We start from the raw sequence: 13022 nt of genomic DNA, 5'->3' as shown, positions 1-13022 counted from the left end.
CCCTGTATACAAATATATAAAAAGAGACAGCAACAAAATCACCACTATATATAGACATGTGCAATTCGTGAATAAAAGTTCGGCTGAATTTAGCAGTTCATTTCTGAATTCTTTACAAACTTAAATGAAAACTAAAAATATTAAACAAATTATTTTGGATCTGTTCATTTTCATAAGGATAGCAAACGTATCTAATAAGCAAGTGAAAAAAAAACTAAGAAAAGCGCCTTTTCATTTTGCTCATTCAGCTGTTTAATAGCCAGCTTCCTATTTGGTACCCTATCCTTGCGTGGGTTTGCCATAATTAAGGGTACCAAATTAGGGAATTATCTACTATGGAAATGAAAGAGCAAACGAAAAAAAATTAAAAGACGAATGAATCAAAACGAAACAGTTTTTTTTTTTTTTTTACCAGTGCACATCTCTAATTATATCTAAAATTCATTCTGATGTCAATGGTAGCAATATTGTCTGAACTAATGTCCAACCAGTTAGAAACGAGTATCAAAAATTAAAAAAATTGATTTCAGGTTCTAACTTCATTTTTGTATTAGAAAGTAAGAAGCCACTATGATTAATCCTGAAAGTGTTTAAAACTATGTTTAAACTAATCTTCAATGGTTGCACCACAAATCGTGATTAGTAATGTTGCAATGTAAGTAATTATCTAACTCCTATAAGGGTTGCTGCTGTACCTGTAGTTAGCCTTGCTTAAAGTAGTGAGCAAAAGGAAACAGCAAAACTCTATATGTGAAATACATAATAGCTTTTGGCACCTAGCATCTTGGAGCCATGAATGACTGACATTGTAATGATGTTAGGAAACATACCAAGAAGGACACTTCTGCGTGAATCTGGCCATGACCTTAGTATCCAGGGCCAATGTTGGTGCATTTGCATCAATTTAGGGTCTTTGCTTCAGATTTGACACACCAGCATCAACATCATGTCAACACCAGTGTTTTTGCTCCAAAACTGATGAAGGATTGTGAAAATTCCAACAAGGAATCTGGATCAAAAAACACGTTTGTGTCCATTTAAGCACAGCATCATTATTGTTAGGTGGTGGACATGTCATTCTGTCTCCAAACAAACCTAAGTGACGTGAGCCACTACCTGCACACCATTTTATAATTTCTCTATTGTTTGCGTCCTGTTTAATGCACTGTGCGTGCATCAATGATGTAAAACTGACGTAAGGACGTATATACTCGTATAGTCTTTGATCAGTGCCCCTTTGTGATTCCAGACTTTTGAGTGCATTATTATGTATGCTTTTTGGATTTCCTGTTCTTAACCTTGCTTTTCTATTGACCTTGCTTTTTGTTTTTTTCCAGTATCCTTGACCAGGCAGTCCTGAATCTAATTGTTGATCTCCAGGTTTTGTTTGTTCCGGTTAGATTCTGGTAGACATGTTCAATTTGTTTCGTTCCAAATGTTCGAAGTTCTGAATGGCCTAATTTCGGGAGTGTCGAAGTGCTTCGGATTTCAGAAAAGTGGCAAAACAGGAAAAGGTTGCGGTTGGGGTTGGGTTAGTGGTTGGGGTAGAGGTAGGGTTAGGGGTAGGGTTAGGTTTAGGGTTAAGGGTTGGGGTAGGGTTAGTGGTTGGGGTAGGGTTAGTGGTTGGAGTAGGGGTAGGGTTAGGATAGGGTAACCCTAACCCTATTCCTAACCCTACCCCTAACCCTCCCACTAACCTTACCCTAACTCTACCCTAATGTTACCCCTAACCCTACCATAACCCTATCCCTAACCCTACCACTTACCCTACCCATTCCCTAATGTAACGGACCGTTTTGCTCAAAAGGGGATAAAACCCAGTTTAGGCGATAATCCCCTTTAGATAGACCAGCAGCTACTGTAAGCACCAATTTCCCGAACTCCCAAACTGCACGGATTCACCAACTCTCGAACAGCAGACACACGAACCTGGAAGCAGCCGAACAGGAAAAGCAATCCAAACAGCTTACACTCCTGGCAGTCGGCATACAGTCAAATTCCCCCCAAGAATGAGACAACACTTCAGCTTCAGGGTTAAGCAGGAACTCATTTACTCAGGGCTACCTGCCCAGTATTTATGCAGGTCTCCCACCTGGTGGACACTCCCCTAGGGGACCAAATGGAAGACTGTAACAAAGGACAGACATAAACCAATTACAGACACACAGCAGTTAACATTCCCACAATGCATCCTGGTTTCCTCCCTTCAGCCCTGGAGATAATTGGAGAAGTAATCCAATTATCTCCCAGGCCAGAGACCAGACTCCATTACACATGTGGGAACCTAAATACAGTATTATGCTTTAAAATATATAAAGTTACTTTTAAGCCATTACACATATACATTTAACATATCCCCAGATAGCTCAGGTCTGGGTGCACATTATTAGGTGAATGGCACCCAGACTACACGAATACAGTTTAATCGCCATGGAGCCAAAGTCTTTAAACACACAAATAGGCTCCATGGCATAGCTATCTGGGTTACTACAATTCACATGAAACATAAAATACCGAATGAACGGCTGTTCGGCTACCTCCCCACGAATAGGAACCAGGAGACGGACGGCTCAGCGGTGTTCGTGCAAATAAGTGTCCGTTTATAGTTCCATAGAATCCTCGCCGAACACCGCTGGTCTTTCGCACGATTAAAATGGCCGCCGCCTCATGGTCGGCAAACGAACAAAGGCCACCCAGCGTTCATCAATTAAGCTGCGGTTAACCGCAGCTTCTGGGCGGTTAATTGACGGCACACTCCAGCTCCTAGGTGGTCCCTCATACGGTAGTTTGTTCGGTAGCTGGAATCTACCGAACACCCCGGCTGAAAGGCACGAATATGCCTTTCTGCAGGGAACATAAAAGGTTTAACCTGCAGGGTCATAGTCACAGGGCAGGAGGCTAACAACCAGGCTTCTCCAGTTCACAGTGGCGAAGTTGGTTTCGCCACACTTCTCCCCTTTACCAATTAGACTAACAGGGTACCTGACCTCCTGCCAGTCAGTGCCCTTGTTAGTCCAGCAGCCCACCCACAAGACAGAAACAGCAATACAGCCCACCCACAATAAACGGTTACTACACCTGGGTAAGGGAGAGTCTTGTCCAGGCCCAGGTGCCTCACCACGGCTGTGTGGGGGACTGGTAGGCTGCCTTGGTGGGTTGCTGAGGGGGCAGAGACCAGCGGTACTCTGTCCTGGTGCCAACACTACCACCGGAGTAGTCTGGTTGGAGCCTGGTTGCTTGAGACTGACTGTCTCCACTTTAGGTGCACAGCTCGACTGCCGGAGGGGGAGACCGACTGTCTCCCCTTTGGATACACCGCTCTGTGGCTGGGGGACAGGACCGACCGTCCCTACCCCTTGGGCTGTAAGTGCAGAGACTACGGTCCCATCTGCACAGTCGTGGGGCTTAACATCTCCCCTTGGTGGGTTAGGCTGCCGCTGGAGAGAGGGTGTAACAAGCTCCTCTCTCTGGACGGTAAACTGCCGCTGGGGAGAGGGGGTAACAGGCTCCTCTCCCTGACACTCTTTCTGCTGGTGGAGAGGGGGACCAGCTGTCTCCCCTTTCATTATTTTGTCCTGCTGCTGGGGTATGAGACTGACGGTCTCTGCTCCCTGCAGGACACACTGCCGCTGGGGAGGAAGGACGACACCTTCGGCTCCCTGGGTTACACACTGCCGCTGGGGAGGAAAGATGGCACCTTCTGCTCCCTGGGAAACACACTGCCGCTGGGGAGGAAGGATTGCACCTTCGGCTCCCTGGGTTACACACTGCCGCTGGGGAGGACGGACGACACCATCAGCTCCCTGGGGTACACACTGCCGCTGGGGAGGAAGGACGACACCTTCGGCTCCCTGGGGTACACACTGCCGCTGGGGAGGAAGGACGGCACCTTCAGCTCCCTGGGGTACACACTGCCGCTGGGGAGGAAGGACGGCACCTTCTGCTCCCTGGGGTACACACTGCCGCTGGGGAGGAAGGACGGCACCTTCTGCTCCCTGGGTTACACACTGCCACTGGGGAGGACGGACGACACCATCGGCTCCCTGGGGTACACACTGCCGCTGGGGAGGAAGGACAGCACCTTCTGCTCCCTGGGTTACACACTGCCACTGGGGAGGACGGACGACACCATCAGCTCCCTGGGGTACACACTGCCGCTGGGGAGGAAGGACGATACCTTCTGCTCCCTGGGACAGACACTGCCGCTGGGGAGGACGGATGACACCATCAGCTACCTGGGGTACACACTGCCACTGGGGAGGAAGGACGGTACCTTCTGCTCCCTGGGACACACACTGCCGCTGGGGAGGACGGACGACACCATCAGCTCCCTGGGGTACACACTGTCGCTGGGGAGGAAGGACTACACCATCAGCTCCCTGGGGTACACCTTTGAGTCCCCGTAACGCACTCTGCCGCCGGATAGGGCGACCGATACCCTTGGCTGGATCTGCCATGAACCGCAGGTACTCGTCTACCTGGCTCCTTATGAACTGTACGTATTTCTCCTCTGGGTTGGGTCCAAAGTACGCCAGCCGCATGGCAACCTCTCTGTCAAACTCCTCCTGAGTGTAGCTGGGTGCCATGCTTGCTCTGCTGCAGTTGGTTCCTTGTAGATAGGGGCGCTGTACGGGTACTGGCGTTGCCCTCACTTTGTAATCCAGGAATGGTGTTGTCTGTAGCTGTCCCTCTGGTTGTAGGAACGATCCCGCCGCTTGCCACCAATTGTAACGGACCGTTTTGCTCAAAAGGGGATAAAACCCAGTTTAGGCGATAATCCCCTTTAGATAGACCAGCAGCTACTGTAAGCACCAATTTCCCGAACTCCCAAACTGCACGGATTCACCAACTCTCGAACAGCAGACACACGAACCTGGAAGCAGCCGAACAGGAAAAGCAATCCAAACAGCTTACACTCCTGGCAGTCGGCATACAGTCAAATTCCCCCCAAGAATGAGACAACACTTCAGCTTCAGGGTTAAGCAGGAACTCATTTACTCAGGGCTACCTGCCCAGTATTTATGCAGGTCTCCCACCTGGTGGACACTCCCCTAGGGGACCAAATGGAAGACTGTAACAAAGGACAGACATAAACCAATTACAGACACACAGCAGTAAACATTCCCACAATGCATCCTGGTTTCCTCCCTTCAGCCCTGGAGATAATTGGAGAAGTAATCCAATTATCTCCCAGGCCAGAGACCAGACTCCATTACAAATGTGGGAACCTAAATACAGTATTATGCTTTAAAATATATAAAGTTACTTTTAAGCCATTACACACATACATGTAACATATCCCCAGATAGCTCAGGTTTGGGTGCACATTATTAGGTGAATGGCAACCAGACTACACGAATACAGTTTAATCGCCATGGAGCCAAAGTCTTTAATCACACAAATAGGCTCCATGGCATAGCTATCTGGGTTACTACAATTCACATGAAACATAAAATACCGAATGAACGGCTGTTCGGCTACATCCCCACGAATAGGAACCAGGAGACGGACGGCTCAGCGGTGTTTGTGCAAATAAGTGTCCGTTTATAGTTCCATAGAATCCTCGCCGAACACCGCTGGTCTTTCGCACGATTAAAATTGGCACCGCCTCGTGGTCGGCAAACGAACAAAGGCCACCCAGCGTTCATCAATTAAGCTGCGGTTAACCGCAGCTTCTGGGCGGTTAATTGACAGCACACTCCAGCTCCTAGGTGGTCCCTCATACGGTAGTTTGTTCGGTAGCTGGAATCTACCGAACACCCCGGCTGAAAGGCACGAATATGCCTTTCTGCAGGGAACATAAAAGGTTTAACCTGCAGGGCCATAGTCACAGGGCAGGAGGCTAACAACCAGGCTTCTCCAGTTCACAGTGGCGAAGTTGGTTTTGCCACACCTAACATTGCCCCTACCCTAACCTTACCCCTAACCTAATCCCACCCCTAACCCTACCCTAACTCTACCTCTAACCCTACCCCTACACTTACCTGAAGTTCCGAAGTGCCGAAGTTCCAAAGTGTTGAAGTTCCGAAGTGCCGAACCAAAGTGCCGAAGTGCCGAAGTGCCGAATTTCAGAATGCCGAATCGAATTGAATATTTTTCCCATGCACATCCCTAGATTCTGGCTTAGTTATAAATACGATAATTCTGCTACTTTCAATTTCTATACAAGTGTTAAGGTCTGGTAATATGACTCTTCTATTACTACAACTGTGCATTTGTTCGGCATTTAATTATATCTTGCTGAGGATTCACTCCATCCATTCCTGTCAAGTGGTTATAGTGTAAGGAATGTACTTGCCCTATCCAAGCGTTGCCTACCAAGCAGTTTAACAGTGGGTGCAATGATTGTTTGCATTTCCTAACAGAATTCTGGGGGGGGGAGGGGGATTCACATGTGTAGAGTGAAATTAGGCTTGTGACCAATGGTTATTTAGTAGACAGGTTATATTTCCATGTATAAAGTCACTTTACAACCATAAGAATGGTCTAATGCACATTCATTAGAGTGCACCAAGGCATATATATCAATCTATTCAATCCTAAAGTACTTTTATTTCCATTTAGCAAATATACTGAATCCTTGTGCATAGTTTTCAAAGACAAGCTGAATTTTATCTAAATGATTCAAAACGCCCAATTTTGTAGAGGATTCTATGAAGCTTGTTCTCTATCTTTGACCACATAATGAGCAACCACAATTGATGCAAAACAGCAGGTGGTGTCTAAATGGAGTCAGGAGGAACACATCAGTCCGCATTAGGGTATTCCTGAGTACACACTACAGACTCCTTGCAAGTTTATGATTGCGTTTAAAATTTTTTATCCTTATATTCTTTATTTCAGTTTTTTTGTTCCTCTCTTCTTCTTTTAACAACTTTTTAAATGATAAACCCAGATAAAAAAAGAAAGTATCATCGGTATAGAATAGAAACTATAAAAACCATCCAAAAGCATGGAGAACATTATATATGCTCTCATGCAATCTATAGATTAAGCTGTACACTAATCTAGCACAACTTTCTTTTCCTTTTATGATGAGAAAACAAACACTGACTATAAAACAACAAAATAGTGGGTAATAATATTCAATGAATAATTAAAATAATTAATATTGCAACCACCCCATTAAATATAGGTGATTTTGTGGGAGGGTTTACCCGGCTATAAAAATCCAAGCCACCGCTATTACATGGCTGATACTGCTGGTTTCATCCCTCCCACCTCTCCCCTTTTTCACTATCACTCTTTTATTACAGGCCTACCCGATATGTCGCTTTCGGCACACCACAACTGACTTGCATATACGTCTAATTATCTTATAAGTGCTGTTTTTTATCCCCGAACACAAATAAACAAATAAAGGGGGCGCCAACATATATATTATACAAGACGTTATGCTTGATAAATACTTGTGTTTTATATATTTTGGTGCCTCCTAGATTTGTTTAGAAAACAAGCATTGATACTATTTTAGTTTAACAGATGAGTACAAGGGACGCATACTGTAAAAAATAAATTTTCTAATTCGGTAAGTCTTTTGACACCACCAAAACATGTTTCATGTTTCCGAAAAACAGGAAAGCAGTAAATGACCCATAGAATCTTTTTGGATTTCTGTTGTCTAATAAAAGCCAACCATGTAAAAATGGTGTAGAAATTTATCTATATTCCTTGATTTTACTTTTATCAAATAGTCAAAATTCCAATTTGACTTTTTTACCCAAATTTAGTAATCGAGATTCACATTTGGGTAGAAAATGCTGTAAAGAAGGCTATTCACTATGACCTCAATTTAATTCTTTTGAAATCATCATAATCTGCTAGAAAATACATTTTTAAATGATCTTATCTGCAAAAATGAATGATGACTTTAGTGGATAAATCATTTGTAGAAGTTTTCTAACAGGTTGTTATAATTTAAAAAGCTGATACAAAAGAATCAATCAAGGCCTTTGATTGCATAAGTTTGTATGGAGCGCTAAAGAGAATCCTTAACAATTATGATGGTTAATATAATGAAAGAGACTGTAACAAGTATTTTTTTATAAGATGATTAATGGTTGTAGGAAGAACTTAATAATACAAGCGGACATGCGCTCATGTGAGGCTCCATACAAAAAGGTGAATCTACAAAGGAGGAATTATCTAAATAGAAGACTCATGCTTGCTGTTATGCACCTTCGGTATGCCACACAAAGTGTCATTGTCATGGTGTTGTAATTATAATAAAAAAAAACAAAAAAAAACTGAGCCAGCTCCTGTCACAGGAAACTAAAAAGAGGAACTAGGAGTCTTGTGAAAAAAAAAAGCAAGAAAAAATTGCAGAGCTCTTCAGTCTGCATAGTGTCCGTCTTTCTGTACAGAAGTTCTAGTTTGTCCTTCTTGCAAAAAGGGCAAAATTTACGGGATTTCTACACTCTGAGTTTCGACAGCTGTTTGGTGAGTCCTGAATTATTATTGTCTGCTTCACAGAGTTTAGATATTTTTAAAATGTTATATTTGTATGCCTGGAACATAGTAGATTCAACTAATAGTGATGCCCAGGGATAGGCAACCTTTGGCACTCCAGATGTTGTGGACTACATTTCCCTTGATGCTTTGCCAGCATTATGGCTTTTAGAACAATATGGGAGATGTGGTCTACAACATGTGGAATGCTGGAGGTTGCCTATAGCAAAGTCCAACTAGCGAGAGTTCTATGTGCAGGTGCTGCCCCTAAACTGCCTATGATCACCCTCCCCGCCATAGTTAGTACATCCATGATTTAGGTTGTGTTGGATTACAAGAAATCACTATCCAATATAATGAGAAACATATAATAAGAAAGTATAGTGCAGTGCACAGCTGGTACGTGTAAGTCAGTCGTATGCACATGTCTCTTTGAAACAGCGTAATGGCATCTACCCTACTGATAGATCATATGGTGCATTGATAGCTTTAAGACATGCACATGGTTTGCAACGATGAGTAAATAAACATAGACAGGCATTATTTTATTTATAGTTGTGTGCACTAAAAGGTAATTTCCAAAAAACGCTAGATGAGACAAGTTCCTCCAGAAAATAAACGAAAACGATGTAACACTTATGTATTATATACTTTTATTAAGACAAATGCTATCGGGTCACATATTGTTTGACAACTGATGTTTAGAACTGATATAAGTGGTTATTTAGTAGAGCAGTCATATTTCGATGTATAATATCACTTTACAATCATAGGCATGTTCAGCACATTTCATTAGAGTGTTACCAATGCATCTTTATTAATCTATTCAATCCTAAAATACTTTTATTTCTATTCATCAAATATATTAAATAATTGTTCATAGGTTTCAAAGACAAGCTAAATTTTATCTAAATGATTAAAAATGACCAATTTATTTTATTTTTTTACACATCAGTATTGCTATTTCATACTTTATGTACGTTAGGGTTGACCTTATCAAATACCAAATCATCATCAGTTGTTTTATTTTCATCTTATTTTCTTTTGTGTATATGTATCTTCCTATCTCCCAGTTTTGTTTATCTTGTTTTCCTTAAATTTTATTTAACAACCACATAGACATACAGACTAACCTACACAGACATGCCCAAGTTTGTTCAGTCTTCTATGAAGTTTCTTCTTTAACTTTGACCACATAATGAGAAACCACAATTAATGCAAAAGAGCAGGTGGGGCCTGAATTGTTTTAGGGGGGACAAATCAGCCCATATTAGGATGTGACTTGGTACACACTGCACACCCCTTGCATATGATTGTGTTTAATATATATATATATCTTCATATTCCTGATTATGTCAACTTTTTTGTTCCTCCCTCTTCTATTATCTAGATTAGATGATACACCCAGATAAAAAAGGGGACTTAAAGTAGCAATAGTCTAGAACATTCTTGTCTCTACTTTTCTCAAGAGAATTTCCTGCAGGAAAGTAAAATTCTAATATGAGGAGTTAGTCAGTAAACTATGAATCATGGCATATTGAAAGGGGGATTTACAAATTATAGTCCAAATTGCCAAACTACAAAATATTTTAGATGCACTAGTTCACTGGTTTGCTTATTTTGGCCTGCAATTCGCAATTCCCTTCACGAGACCTCTAACAGTGATATACATTGAATGCCATTAATAAAGTTGGTGGGAATAAATAGATTGACAAGAATACCAGTCAAAGAAAATAATTTGTATAAAATGCAGGACTATTACATATGTTCACTGGGAGTCAGCCAAAGGCTTGGACCCGGCTGTGAAACATCCAGCAAATACAACAAATTGAAAAAGACGGCTATCTCATAGTAAAGAACATATAAATAAAACAATACAATTATACAATGTGGATGGAAAATGTGACAGACTGGGACATATCAGCATAGATAGCAAAGACAAGACATTAACACTTTTTATGTCTGGAAGGCAATTCATCAGAGACAAATTATGTTATGGTGCTTCCATATATATATGGGGTAAAGAATCATGTATTTAAATAATCAATTGACATGCTAAGAGACAAAAATGTGACATTACAAACATTGATACTCCATCTTGGTTGAGGGAAGATATTTGAAGCTTTAAGAAACCAACATAGGGGGCGGAGCTTGATAGCCAAGCTGATCGGTCGCACTTCAGTGGAGCTCCGGGCTAAACAGCCCAAAATAAGCCACAATTATCTTCACAAATGATAAATCGCCTGCTTTTGAGCCCCAGAGACAGGGGTCTGCAATGGCAGAGATACCCAATTGTAGCGGAGTAGTAGTATTATTCACGGTATCTCTGCTGGTAGACAGAGTGAAGCAGGTACAAAGTAGGCAAAATCCAGGTAGCGTAGTTACAATCCCTTTCTCCCAAGAACTAGACGACACATAGCTTGGAGGTCAAGTGAGGGCTTTATTGAGAAGTGACCCAATTTATACGGTTCCCCATGCAAGGGGTTTCTGAACTGTTACAGCAGGGGTTTTAGACTGTGTGGGAAACTGACCATGCAAGGTCATTTCCCAGCATTCCCTACTTTACAGGGACCTAGATGACGTCAGCAGGCACAGATAATTACATTACTAACAGGCACAGGAAAAAGTAAAATTTTACATTAAATTCACTAACTTTGGCAATTCACCACATATTTTACCGAATGACCCCTCATTAGATTGCAGGGATCGATCGGTACAATATACCGAAGTACAATCGAACGATCCTCGCAATATACATTTACACGAACTGGGTTTTAGCAGAGAAAACTCACAAATGTTTTTTTTTCCGAAGGAGATAATTTTCCGACCACTATGGAAGTCCAGCGGTGTTTGGAAATCAAGTAGATGATTTCGGTTCCAGGCACTCGACGACCAAACAACGCTGAACTCTAACAAAGCAAAGATGGCCGCCACCAAGTGTTCGGTACACGAACGGCGGCCACACACAGAACGCTCATTAACGGATGGATACAATGATTCGGTTTTACTAACGAGCGGCACACGACCTTCTGGGGTGGTCTCCCATTCGGTCTTGTGTTTGTTTAACGAACAGGGTTGGAATCCACTGTTTGTGAAACTTGAAACAGCGTGTTAGCGGTATTCGTGTGCTGTAACACAAATGCACAGGAACATTAGGTGAAATCTTTACATACAGATAAATTTAACAGGGGTTAAGTTTCTCACGAATAGAGACACAATGGAAACAAACATCAGGCATATATACATAATATTCTGTAAGTGGCTAGGTTTGCCACACCAATCAAGTCAGCGACCCAACAAGGCGACCACATCCAGGGGTAGACCTGAGGCCTACTTGCGGCCTACTCGGGAGGCACGGGGGAGGGGGCCGATCCCTCAGCTGACTGTAGCCTACTACGCTGGAGGTCCCCACAGAACATCCTCTCCCCCTCACCCCCCCGCCGGTGAGGGATATCCCGGCAACTTAAACTTGCAGCCCAGAGCGGAGGGACCAACCTCAGAACACCGGCACCACTGGACCATCAACAAACAACATGGTGGGAGCCACGTGGGCCCCAGCAGTAGAACCCGATCTGCCCCCACTGTCGGAGCGGCTAGACCGCTTATTCGCCGACTTCTGGGCCAGGATCTCAACCGTGGGAGCACTCTGGAAGAAATCCCATTGACAACAGTCAAAAGGGAACCCACACACAAGCCTGCAGCACCGGTGAGCGCCCCGAGAGTGTCTTGGACGGCAGGGAGTGTGAGGCAGAATTCCGACATAGGCTCCAACACATTAATCATCGTCCACTGGTGAGTCGCCCAAAGCCTGAACAGAGGCGCACCACAGGGCTACCCCCCCACTGCCCCTCTCCCACCCGTGCAGCCCCATCTGAGAGAAGGCACCATGTCAGAGGGCCCCGCACTCTCGGGCAAGACCCACACTGGGGCAGCCCTCTCTCCAACCTTCATACGGGGCTCCCCAATACTCACCGCCCGGGAGCACTAGGAGTCTCAATGACAGAAAGGGGCAGACGCCTAGCCCACCGTTCAAAGACACTTGATCTCCTCCCTCCTCATAATGTCAGCCCCAGCACTAGCATGAATCCAAGGTCACTAGGGGAAGTCCCGCAAAAAGAGCCTGCAAACCTATGGGGACTCGGGCCTCTCAGTGTTGCCAGCCTGCCACCAATAGGCGTCGGCTAAGTGCAAACCTACCGGGACTGATGTGCCGCACCATTCTGGGCACTAGCATGAAACAGCCTGGAGTTATCTCTCTAACTGATCCCAAGCCAACACCCAACCCAAAGGCTGTTCTGCTTTATCCAGTATTATTCAAGTCTATGTCATTATGTTTCAAGTTCAACTGTTATATATAACCGTTAGACGTACATGCTTCGCTTGTGTATCTATATACTTAAAAATGTGCACTACTTCAATGCCATATTTGTGAAACGCTGTGTTATTACCATGCTTACAAATGCAATTGTGGCAAAGTAAGCTGCCTTGTTCACTCATGCACTCAAAAAAAAAGAATAAAAAAAAAGAAACCAACATAGAGCGGTGCTATCACCGCTCTGGGATACAAATATGAA

The 13022-nt window shown here is 43.7% G+C and overlaps 1 protein-coding gene across 2 annotated transcripts in view; it reads left to right on the top strand.

The window, feature by feature from the left end:
• The first annotated feature begins 8351 nt into the window (after positions 1-8351).
• BTK (Bruton tyrosine kinase) overlaps positions 8352-13022 on the top strand; it is a 158167-nt gene continuing 153496 nt past the window's right edge. For both annotated transcript variants that reach the window (XM_063432219.1, XM_063432218.1), the window contains exon 1: positions 8352-8439. The gene's annotated coding sequence lies outside the window, so the exon portion shown is untranslated. The remainder of the gene's footprint in view (positions 8440-13022) is intronic.

Source organism: Pelobates fuscus, chromosome 9, assembly GCF_036172605.1.
Source record: "Pelobates fuscus isolate aPelFus1 chromosome 9, aPelFus1.pri, whole genome shotgun sequence".
Lineage (NCBI taxonomy): Eukaryota > Metazoa > Chordata > Amphibia > Anura > Pelobatidae > Pelobates > Pelobates fuscus.
Note: the sequence above shows the minus strand (reverse complement) of the source record. Positions and strands in the feature narration are given on the sequence as shown.